The following is a 12,476-nucleotide window of genomic DNA, read 5'->3' on the forward strand; positions in this document are numbered from 1 at the left end:
CTCTGATGCTGTGGGTATCTCCAGCTCGCTCTTCACTGTGCAGGGGTATTATTAGGAAAGAGGGATCAGTAAAAAGGAATCTGAAACCTGATTTAGCGCTGAGGAATGCCTTTTGAATGTGTCACTTGAACCTAGTTATTACTTCTGGGAGGTGTGAACGTTTTGCATGAGTCTTTGCTCAAAACCTGAAATGGACCGTGAAAAGTAGTAAAAAAGTTACGCAATCTTTCATGCAATTAAGCAAAGTAGTTTCAAACAGATAATTATATACCTCTGTAGCTATACATCAAGATATCCAATAAAACGCATCAGGTATCTGTTGGATATTCCTCGTTTCACCTTGCACTAAGGCCTATCCATTTTCTGGATTGAAAAACAAATCTATGAAATTATGTATATATTTAGATTCTGCACACTTAGGTGATTTTTTTGTTCCTAAACTACATTTATTCCCTCATGAATGTTGGTCTATCTCTATTTCTAAACCACTGAATGGGCAGATTGTTACTATTAAGCATTTCATACGAACAGTTTATGAAGTGCGAACAATAAAGGACGGTCTAATAATTGCTTATCATGACTTTTTAAGTTAACTGATACAGAAGCCCTCTCTGGCAAAAATAAGATGTTTGTTGTTTTTTTTTTTCTTCTTTTATTGCACCTACCAGGAAATTTTAGGGAATATTATAACTGCCCAGTTTTCAGGAAGTAAGATGGATGGCTGACAGTAAAATGCTTATAAGGTGTGACTATGTAAAACTCAACTGCTGTGCAATTCCTCCTTCAGTGTGCTCCCTAATAGGAAAAAATATTATATGGTGAAATTGATACATTTTTTAGAACTTTATTGGAGACCCTTTCCAGCAGGGGTCAGAATGAAAGAGGGAAATAGCAGTACTTGCTGAGGCTGACAGCTAAAAGCACAAATCCATCAGTCACTCAGATGTAGTTTCGCATTCTTTTCAACACAGATCATTCAGCCTTGATTTTCCAAACAAGTGCTGTCACCTACGATCCACACCCACCTACTTGTTCTTGCTCTATGTAGGTTGTCACACAGGGGCAACAAACAGAGTTCCCATAGAGAACGTCCGTCTTTGATAGCAGTTCAGAAAGGAAAAGCCACTGATCCGAGTTAGCCTGTGCTATCCCTATGGCTTTTTGGAGGAAAAGTTCATTAGCTGCTTTGCATGCCAAGGGACCAGCTGTCCTTCAGCACATGGAGCAGCTCTGATTGACCAGGAGGACAAGTGGGAAATAAGCTCACAGCAGCGCCAGCGCGGCATATGGTCGTGGACCAGCTGTTTCCGAAATACTTGCCAAAGAGAGACCAGAATTGGCTTGGCTGTTAGGGAAATAAAACCCAACAAAAACCAACAAGCAAACAAAAAATTCCACTGTCAGGATTCCTGAGATCTGACCACAAAACCATAACTGTCAATTTGAAATGTCACACAGCAACTATGTGAATATTCAGAATAACGCGTCATTGGCTTCACGCTCTGACTTGCTCCATTCGGAGAACACCTATGTTCTGAGCATCTGTCCCATCTACAGAGAGGAGAAAAAAACCCCAATGCCAAAACATAGAAAGGGTGATATAAGGTAAGTGGATTCATATTAGTGATATACATTGCTAATACATTGAGAATACATTCAGAAGACTGAATGGAGATTGATTTTAATTGGTACCAATTGTTATCAGAGACAAATCCCAGGTGTCCTGCATTTTACTGTATTTTATTTCTACCTTGAAAAGAGGAATTCAGATTCTGAGCTCTCGAACAAAAGGAGATTTGATTGCAATTGGTGCAAGTCGTATTACAGTGTTGGTGAAATGCTTCTGATAAACCAGTGGAGTGACTCAGCAGTAAACAGTCAGCAGGATTTTCCCTCCAAAGCTTTTCAGTTTCAGCTTTTCGTAACAAGAAAATAACTTGAACGGTAATTAAATGGTTGAGAGAACTACGCTGTCCTTCTGTCACAGGGTTTAAAGCACTACTTTCTCTTTAGAGCTTTCCCATAATACTCCTTCAAGGCTTGAAGAAAGCCAAACTGATTAACTGCACGTTCATATGACACCAATTACTGCCTTGGCAGCGTTTAAGCGAACATTGGTAGCTCACGTAGCTACAAAATCCTGCGTATTTAACAGGAAAAACTTAGGCTTTTTGTCCAGTCTACATCAAATTTACGACTAAATAAGGTGCTAAGGATAATAAAAAAAGGCGAACTCTAGCTAAAACAAGAGCAGTGCTGCTCCTGTATCAGGAAATGACTATACAGGCTGGGAAGCAGTGGTTACTCCCTCGGATTCTTCCGAGATGTATTTTTATATACAGGTTTAACTCGTCAAAGGCCTAAACAGGACCACCTCCAGGGTGGGGGAATCATCTTGTCAAAGATTAGCCTGATTCCAGTGACTGAAGATGTTTGCACAAAAGGAACAGCATTAGCCAACCCAGATGACATACCCCGTTTTGGAACTCTAGGAGCCACACATACAGCAATGAAAGGAAGAAAACCCTTATGACTACACGCAGACGGAAGACTTACTTGGACATCTTACGTAATATTGACTTTCCTTACACCACAGTGTGTTCATATATTTGAGAAATGTGAGGTGCTAGTGTACACCTGAAAAGGGCATTATTATTTTCCCAATTAAGAAGCTTAACTAGCACTTTGGTGTGTCGTCTTTGTCATATTTTCAGTCTTACCGTGGCCCATTTTCACCCATCTACTATGCTAAAAATGTTGCTCTTTCATTACGGTTGTGTAAACAGTTGTGATTAAGCTGGCATTTAATCAATTGGAATGAAATTTCCCCGGCTCCTGAGGAGCTCACCTACTAAAACCGACTTTCAACGGCATCAGTCTTCTAAAAGACAACTTTATTTCCAGACGGACCCTCATCTAGCAGCGAAATAAACTTTTCTTTGCTAACCTTGCCCTCAAAAGTCGCCAAGGATTTCAAAACGACCTCGCATTACAAACACCGCCACGCTCCGTCATTATCCCCTATTTCCTCCTTCGCATTCCCGCCCCGGCCCTGGGTGTTTCCCTCTCCATCGTTACAGCGCAGCCAGCGCTCCCGGGGGCAGGAGCCGCCGCCCGCCTCACGGCCGCCTCCCGCCTCACGGCCGCCCGAGCCCCGACCGCCGGCGCAGCTCCCCCCTCCGCGCCGGCCGGTGACTTTCAAACGCCTCGCCCGCCCCCGTCTCCTCAGGCGCCCGGCGGACAGCGCGGCGTTCCGGCGGCGGGCGGGGCCGGGCCGAGGCTGTACAACCAGGGCAAAGGGACACTTCCCCTCCTCCCCCCCGCCCTTCCTGCGCGGCGGCCCCGCCATGGAGCCGGCTGCCTGGCGCCCCGGCGCTACCAGACGGGGACGCAGAGGCCCGGCTCCCCCCGCCGGCGCGGCGGGGAGCTCAGCGGCGCCCGCGCTGCACAGTCACCTCCGCGCGGGCCCACAACCCAGCCCGCTCGCCTGGGCGGCGGGATCCGGGCCGCCCTCTGGGCGGAAGGATACGGGGAGGAGCCTGCGGCGCGGTCCGCCGGGGCGCTGAGTCCTGTTGCCGGGTGACGGAGCGGCCGGCCCCCTCCCTCCCCGTGGCGCTGGGAGCCGCCGCTGCCGCCGCCGGTTTACGTAACGCCTCCCAGGGCAGGTCCCGGCTCCGTCCCGCCCGCCTCACTCGGGGACGGCAGCAGCGGGACGGGGTCCGCCGCCTCCTCCGGCTGCCAGAGGCCCCAGGGCCCCGCTCTACGCCGCCACGGCAGGTAAATACCCGCCGCGGGTCCGGGGAGCAGAGGGAGGGGCAGGGCTGGAGGGAGGGCGGCTGCCGCCCTCCCCGTGGCAACGGGAGGACGGAGCCGGGAGGCGGCTGCGGGCGCCCTCCCCCCGCTCGTTCCTTCCCGCCGCTGCACTGAGGGACGGGCAGGCTCGGCCCCCGGCGAACGCCGGGCCGGCGGCTTGAGGCCCGCCGAGGAGGCCCGCGCCGGCCCGCTCTCCCCTCCCCTCTCCGCTAAGAGCCCTAGAAGAGGAGGAGTTGCGGGGCTGGGTCTGGCCGGCGCTGGGAGGACGGTTTTTGAGAACGGCGCGTCCCGCTTACCGCTGTGCCTGCCGCAGCGCGGCGGGAACGTGCCGGGGAGGCCGGGGGGAGAGGGGAGGAAGCGCGGCCGCGGGAGGAGAGGGGCCGGGGAGGGGGTGACAGGAGCGCGAGGGGCCGGGCGGGGGGTGGCTGCGGGGCTGGCTGCGGGCCGGCGGAGAGGCAGCGCTGGGGGCGGGGCCGGGGGCCCGGCCGGGGTGCCCCGGTCCGAGCGCCTGCCGGGAGCGGAGCCCTCCCTGCCCCCCCGCGCTCTTGCATCCCAGCCTGGCCCCTGGGGTCCCAGCGGCAGGTGAGCGGCTTGCGCTGGGGGCCCGGGGGGAGGCGCCGGCTTCGAGCGGGAGTGGGGGCTCCCTGCCTTAGAGCCGGGGTCGCGCTCGGGAAGAGGGAGAGGAAGGCGGCACCCAGCGCCCACCCCCCGTGGGTGCCGGCCTGCGCCGATGTCACCCTGCGCAGCGGACGGGGAAGCCGGAGGATGCGGCGCTTCGGGTCCGGGTAGCAGGAGCCTGAACCGAGCGGTCCCTTCCCTGCCCGGCCTGACCGTGGAGTTGCAGTGACCGGGCTTTCCGCACCGGCCCCGGGCTGCTGCCGGGCCCGGCCGGTGCGCGGCGATGGCTCCCGCCGTGACCTTTCATCCTGCGCGTAATTGTACAAAGCGCAGGCAGCGGCCGCTGACCGGCTGGGAGGAGCCGGGTCTAAACGCCCCGGGTTGGGGTAGAGGGAAACCACCGCTGGCCCAGCTGCGGCGTTACAGGGTCACCCCCGGGGCCGAGCTGGTGGGACGCCGTCCCCTCCTTGTAATTTTTTTTTCGTTCCGAGAGCATTGTCCTTTAGGGGCCTATTGAAGGCAAAGGCGGATAGCACGGCTAGGGCTGCTGCTGTTGAGGAGGAGGAGCTGGGCTGATCGGAGACTGATGGGAGCCGCGTCCTATGGCCGCTCGGAGCTCCGCGCCGCCGGGGCGGGCCCGGCAGGGCCGCAGCCGCTCGCAGGCAGTGGGCGGGGTGGGGGGGGACAAGGTTTGGCGAAGGTTACAGCTGAATGCAGAAGTGACATGAACTGGCGCTTCATTCCTGCAAACTCATTTCCATATTCGCGGCGTGTCGTCTCGATTAAAAGTGTGCGTGTATTAAGTCGTGTTACAAAACTTTGGGAAAAGCGAAAAAACCCCAAACAAACAGGATTTTTTTTTTCCCTGTTTTGTCTTTGTTTTAATTACTCATTGCAGTACCTGATACTGATCTGAAGGGTGAAAACAGTACCATTTGCTTGTCCTTTCAAAGAAAAGACATTCCTATCTTCCGATGTTTTCCATATATAAGTAATTTGTGTTGTAATTCATAGGTCTGGGATCAGAGGACACTGTGATACGGGTAGTTGATTTTCCTTATGCAAATCCTTTTAAATGTTTAGGCTTTTACCCGTCTGTGGCACACCATATATTACCTCTGTGTTCCTGGGATGAGGTCAGAATTGCAGATCAAATTTAGTTTCTTAGCTGTCAAAAGCGAGCTCGTGATGATTCAGTAGATAATTGTGTAAAACAAACTACTTCACTGCAGTGCCTAAACCCCAAGTATTGCAGGCTTCTCACAATCCATGGGAGTCTGAAATTGACAGTTTTCTTTATTGTTTAAGACAAAAATATGCTTTATAAAAGTAAATGACATGGAACTTGATTGTTACTTGACATGTAACTATACAGATTTTATTTTGTACTAATCCTCCATCTGCTGTTTCTTGTCAGTATGGATATACTAAAATGGTACTTTATAACCCTTCCCAATCAATAAAGCATATCATATAGGTATCAAAACCTTCTATTTTGAACATTGAGATATAAGAAGGGATGTAGGTAACTTGAATAAAATGAGTAGCACACTATATATAATCTTCATTTTCAAAGTCTAAGAATTACAGGAGAAATCCTGATTTGTACACTCCACTGAAAGCATCAGCAGTTTATAACCCCATCATATTCTACCTAGCAGATATTCCCACATGTACAGTCACAGAACTTGATCAGTTCATTTATTTTGTGCACCATGGGGGTAACGATTTCTTGAGACCACAGATTCTGCAAATTGAGATTGGATACGTGACCCTCTAGCTTTTCTGCTCATCGGCAAGGGAATCAAAAGGAAAGGAAGGAACAGATAGATTTATATGTGACTCAAGAGAAAAAAATAGAGGCCTTGAACTTCTCTTGCTAGCTTAATATGTGGATATCATAGCCTGCATTCCCCACTGCATTTGTTGTTACTGCTATTCGTTATTTTTCGAAGTAAGAGAAATTCCATAGGAGTAAAATGATGTCAGCATTTTCTTTTGCTTGTTTGCTGTGCATTCTAGCAGGAATAGGGACAGGGGAACATCTAGATGCTCATAACTTCGTTATTTGTCTTTCTTGAGCATCTTGTTTCTAGATGAATAGGAGGAATGAAGGAAGCCAAGAGGTTGGTTGTATGCTTAGTATGGGTGAGTTTTCTGTGGAATTTTATTGTTTTTTTTAGCCAAGGTGCTGTAGAATCAGAATAGACTTTCTACCTACTTAGCTGGAATCCTAGCAAAATCTATTAGTTTCCTTGTTTAAGCTTTGCCTAAGAAGCATACAAAAGTCGTAATGATGGATGTTGGAAGCAGTATGTGTGAAATATTTCTTTTAAAACCATCTAAATGTTAATGTGTTCAAAATAAGAAATTTGAGATTTTATATTTTTTAAAAAAAATCTGGAGTTTTCTGTAGTTTTTGAGAATAAAAGACCCTTATTCCTTTATAGTCAATTGCAGCTTGTTTTCCTTGTCTTCCTTCTTAAGACATGCATTCATAGCATAGGTATCATACGTATCTGATGGACCCGTAATGTGAAGCCACAAAAATTGTATAATGGTAATAACAACTGATAGCAACTAACTAAAAATAATAACTTATTACTCTAATAAGATGAGTAACAGTGCCTGACAATATCTGGTAAAGCAGAATGTAAGGAAGACAGCAAGGCTTAGAATTCCTGCAGGCTAAGAGAGGTAACAGGGAACGATTCTAGTTGTCTGCACTGCTAGTGGAGCTTGGAATACAAATGATCTTCTAGAAGCTATTTAATATGCTCTGTTTATTGGAATAGGTTCTTCTGTGTTGTGGAACAGAGATTGGAATCCTTCAATTTAGTCCAAGAACAGTGACAGGCTGGTTAGGTAATTTGTAAATGTGATCATAGAAACAAGTTGTGTCTGTCCCTCCCAACCCCGCCCCAAGAATTTTTTCTGAGTAAAGTCAATTTCTTGATACAAAATAAAAATGTTCAAATGAATGTTTGAATGTTCAGTTGCATTTCAATATACAGACAAAAATAAAATTGGCTGATAGGAGGGAAATGTATGTATTTTCAGAATTGTGAAATAATTTACCAACTTTTTCTAGCTAAATACCAGGACTGCCAGCGTGTTTTAGTAGAAAAAGATCTAGATGAGCTAGCTATAATATTTTTACTAAAAAGCATCTTGTTCTACTTTCCTGAAAGTTGCTTTGGTATGTTTATAATGAATGCTGGAGGATTGAATGTGTATTTTATTCAGCCATGGCGGTGGTTGGGGGGTGGCAGGAAAGGTTGAGTAGTTTGAACATTCAGTACAACAATTATTCTTTCACAGACTTCTTACTAGAAGTTATTTCACTAGCTTTATATTTTTTAATTTGCTATTTCCTTTATAATTTCACATGCAAGTGTTTGGATTTACCTGCATAAAACTATTCATGGATTATTTCTGCACCATCTAGATTCTGTTCATAACTTAGCTTCTGTATGTCTGTTTTGGTATCTGTCTTTCCAAGAGATTTATTTCTAAGGCACTAATGTGGAAATTTCAATTACAAAGGATTTAAATTAATGTTTCACCCTTGTGATATTATATGTAATAAAGAAATTATATCCTGTAAAGTTTGTGCATAGTCTGTGCTCAAGCTTGCTATAACAATTTTAATTTTTAATATAATTTGGGGAATGTTTATCTTTTTTACTGTATTGAGGAGAAAGTTTCAAATATGTGGGCCATGCTAATTTTACTTTTCTCTGTAACTTTCTAGGACTTGTTCAAGAAAGTATTGCGTGCGAAAATTTATACTCTGTGCAAAAAACTTGTCATCCCTGTTACAATTCATGTATTCACATCTAAAGAGTATTGTGATCTTCTTTGTAACTTTTAAAAATCTTCCCATGGTTACTATTTAATTTATATAAGGAACAAGGTCTGCTGGATAGAACTCTGGACTAGGGTTGAAGAGACCTGCAGTTTTCTGTCAGCTCTGCCACTGAGTGAATTAAAGCAAATTGTTTCATCATAATGTGCCTGTGTTTAACATGCTGTATGGAAAGGAGGAGCTGTCACACCTTTTACATGTTATTAAATGGTGTGAGTGTGGGGTTTTTGTTGTTTTTATGGTTTGGCTAGATGAACTAGAAGAATTCCGAAGGGAGCCATAGTTGCATTGCAGAAGAGGTTTTGCATATATAGACTGTGGAAGAAAGTACAGAGAGAGATATAAGAGCTTAAGAGACTATAGGTAGCTGAAGGTCAGAAAAAATAAAGCCCATTTTCACAAGACTGTAGTTTTAACATCAGAACAGCAGAGCTGAATTGCAAGGTATAGTCTGCAAGTTTATTCCAGGTAGTATTAGTTTAGTCAGGACTAAGATTAAGACAGTCTTCAACAGCGAAGTGGGAAACTGCTAAAACACACATAGAGTGATTAAGGAAATTATTTGGTTATTTAGCATGTGTCATATGTGCTTTTTAAGAAAATAAAGTGTTCTATTAGCCTAAAGGAAAAAGGTTGCTTGAAGCATCACTAATGAAGAAATCGGTAATGCATTTTTCTGCATTGGGCAGGTAATTAATTCTCACTAAGTCCTTGTGACATTGTAATCTGTTATTACAAACGTGAAGCAAGTTTGAAGACTCTGCGGCTGACTGGGAGTGCAACATTAAAACACTGCATTTAATTTAGGACACTGGAGTGTCTTGAAAGAAACAGCCAACTTCCAGTGATTTCTCTGATTGATAAGTTTACTTACAAAACTTTAGGAAAAACTTACTGTTTCATGATATTTAAATTCTGCTGGCGGAAGATTTTGAGCTCATGACTGTTACTAATTAGCTGAAGGTTGCTGTTGAGTGACTTCCTATTCTCCTGGTTCTGTGTTCTCGGGTAGAAGTTCACTCTTCTGCTTATTTGACTGTTGCACTTAACAGTGAAACTAAACTACCTGTAGGATTTCTTTTTTTTAACTCTTTATAGCTAGTTTGCTGGAAGTCGTATTGGATTGTGTGAGGTGACACGAGTTCTCAAGTGTTTCTGTAAGTCCAGATTTAGTTTAATTTTCATATTTATGTAGATGATTTTTTTCACCAGCTTCTCTGAACAGGGTATCTTATCAGCTTGAGAGAAACCTCAGAGTTCTAGTTTTTAGTAACTTTGTTCTTGAGTTGTGAAAGAAATGCCTTGGTTAGCAGTACAGTAATTTCCTTGAAGAGAAGTAATGTAATGCCGACCTGCTGGTTTTGTAAGAGGTTTTCTGGCGGTGATAGTTAAATATTTCGTATTTTTAATAAAATAAGATTTCCAGCTGTCATCTGAAGTAGCAAACAGCAAATTTATTACTTTTAAGAGCAGTATTAACCTGTTCTACCTGTTTGGTGTCTAAACTAATCTTTTTTTAAAGAAAGCAATACCATTTTAAGCAACATACTTTAACATAAAAATGCACACAAGATATGACAACAAATATCATCACTGTTTTTATAGAAAAAGAAGAAAAAGTTGTTTCCCTGACAGTCTTACAACATAAACTGAACAAAAAAATGCCTATGCAAATGCTCTCAAATGCCAAAATACAGATTCTTTCATGCAAATTGTTACTCTGTTCAAAATTGCAGAGTCTTCTACCTCTGATTTCAATTTCAGAAATATATAGAATTTAATTTACTAACATGCTGGATTAAAACTAGAGGTAGTAGAAGTGCAGGAGTAAAGCATTTGAAATAATTTCCTTTGTAGATCTGCCATATTTTCATTGCTGCAAAGTTGGTATCTTCTCCACTAGTTAAGTCATAGAGTTTGAAAATTCAGCTGGTCATAACAATCTGCAATTACTGAACGTGGCTGACACGTTGTACACTTTTACACAGTTATTATAGAAAACATGGTCTATATGTGATTTCCAACTTAATTTATGATAACATCTTTTTAATGAAAAGGACTGTTGAAAAGACTGTATAGTTAGGCAATAGTTATTAGTTTTTAAACCCTTCATGAGGCTATTTTAAGCTTTTCAAAGTGTGGTAATTAACTTCACACAAATTAAATAAGCTAATAAAGCAAAATGTGTAGTGTGGTCATTAACTAGTTAAATGTTTACATACAGCTGGATTTTTAACTTTGGAATTATAAACAGCTGGCGAAATACCATAGCTTTTAAATGAGCAGGGGTAATTGGATCATTGAAATTCATAATTCATTCTCCTTTTCCCTCCCCAACTGAAAGATGCAGTGTATGCCTTAGAATAAATTGTATATTAATTGAAATTAATCCTATGTGGTTGCACTGAAAGAGCGGCCCTTGGGCTGCTTGGTGCTGCACTAGTGCTTCAGATGGCAGGAAGAGCACTGAATATTTTGTCGGGTAGCCCCACTGGTGGCTGGGGGGCAATTCCTTCTGGTGGCTGCCTGTGCCCGGGAGGCAGCTGGCAACAGCTCTCGGGCACACTGGGGCTCTGTCTGGGCACCCAGATGGTAGGAAACTGGAGGCAGGTCTGGTTTAATGGATGCACACTAGCGTGGTGCTCAGGCCTCCAAGCCGTTACTGTCCCACTTGGGAAGGGAGTTCAAACACAGGCAATAACTATTAGTAACAGTTTGAACTGCTCTAGAAGTTGAAGACATCAGGAAAGTAGGAAGCAGAGTGATCAAAATAGTCAAGAGCATGTGTCAGATCTTTCCATTACTTGACTACATCCTCAGTTGTGTTGTTAAGCCCCACATATATTCTAGTTGATGGGAAGGCCAGTAAATATAGTGAGACACAAGAAGTAGAAAGCTTTCAGATTTTACATGCTGAAAGTCCTGAAGATAAATGTCTCAGTGATCTTAAAATGTGTGCATCCTTTTTGATCTTAGTTATTTTGGGGGATTGTTTTTTATTAACACCATTTATGTTTCCTTAAATCCAAGAAGCAGTTAGTGAAGTATGATGATGGTCATCAGTGATGGTCTGTTGCTTGTGTACATAGTAAAAGCTGCAGTGTTTCGTAAATCGTGTCCCTGTGAAGATTTGCATGGGACTGAACAAAAAAGACTGTCTCCTCCTTGAAGTTACAGCTAGACAGGTATTTCTCCCCAGGACCTCCCAGGCCCTGTGGCAGTCCAACCAGGCAGTCCCGATGTGTGATGGAATTGAGGTGAATAGGAGAGAGCGAGATACTTGTCACTGGCTTTGCTCTGGTATGCTGATAAGATCTGCAATTTTAAATTGAAAAATTGAAATTATACCAGTGACTTCAGTGGTAAAAAGAAAGGTAACAGAACAGTCTGAGACCTGATGTCAGTGGTACTGAAATTACACTGATGGTTGGAGAATACTGAGTATGAACTGAGGCAGCGTCTATGTTCTTGAGGTGAACACTTGCCACCCTCTGCATTTGCACTTACATTTTCTCTTGCGTTCTTCAAACTTTGGTAATCCATAGTATGTATTCTAGGCTGGTTACAGCACCTGCCTCTCTCTTAACAAACTTAGAAGCAAGCAGAAATTTCTTTATTACCAGGCTGCTGTGGGATTCTGTTTGTTTTGAGGCTGAATCTGCTGAATGATATAAGTACAGGATACAATTGCATGGGTCTGTAAGGAATCTCTATAAAAATATTGGAAGTACATCTCATATCTATTGAAGTACCTGGATTGGCTTCCATGCTTCATGCTCCAAAGAGTAGTAGTGGTCTGAAAAACCTGCATCTGAATTGGCTAAAATGTAGTTTCTGAACTCTGCCTTCCTGATGTTTTCCTGTTATACTTCAGTGGATCCAACAGTGGGCTGCTGCTGAAGGGGGCGGCCCTGCTTCCTCTCTTATGCCAGATGTAGAAATTTGCTGGCGATGGGAAGACTTAATTGCTTATTTGTATTTTTTGAAGACTGGCCCACCAAAAACTATTTCTTTCTATTTAGAAGAAACTGATCCAGTTTGTCCCTGCAACTACGCAGTGGATGAGTTAAATACAAGGACAAAAGGTGGAGAAGGCCAGAAAGGGACCACGGGGGAAACAGCAGAACATCCTCTTGGTGGCAGCATGTGGTTGTGGGGCAGTTTGTGGTACACTGAC

The 12,476-nt window shown here is 44.3% G+C and overlaps 1 protein-coding gene across 4 annotated transcripts in view; it reads left to right on the plus strand.

Annotated features, from left to right (window-relative positions):
* Positions 1-3,428: 3,428 nt before the first annotated feature.
* Positions 3,429-12,476, plus strand: part of KIAA0232 — a 70,213-nt gene continuing 61,165 nt past the window's right edge. For all 4 annotated transcript variants that reach the window (XR_013922045.1, XM_080343166.1, XM_080343168.1 and 1 more), the window contains exon 1: positions 3,429-3,777. The gene's annotated coding sequence lies outside the window, so the exon portion shown is untranslated. The remainder of the gene's footprint in view (positions 3,778-12,476) is intronic.

Source organism: Nesoenas mayeri, assembly GCF_963082525.1.
Source record: "Nesoenas mayeri genome assembly, chromosome: 4".
NCBI classification, from domain to species: domain Eukaryota; kingdom Metazoa; phylum Chordata; class Aves; order Columbiformes; family Columbidae; genus Nesoenas; species Nesoenas mayeri.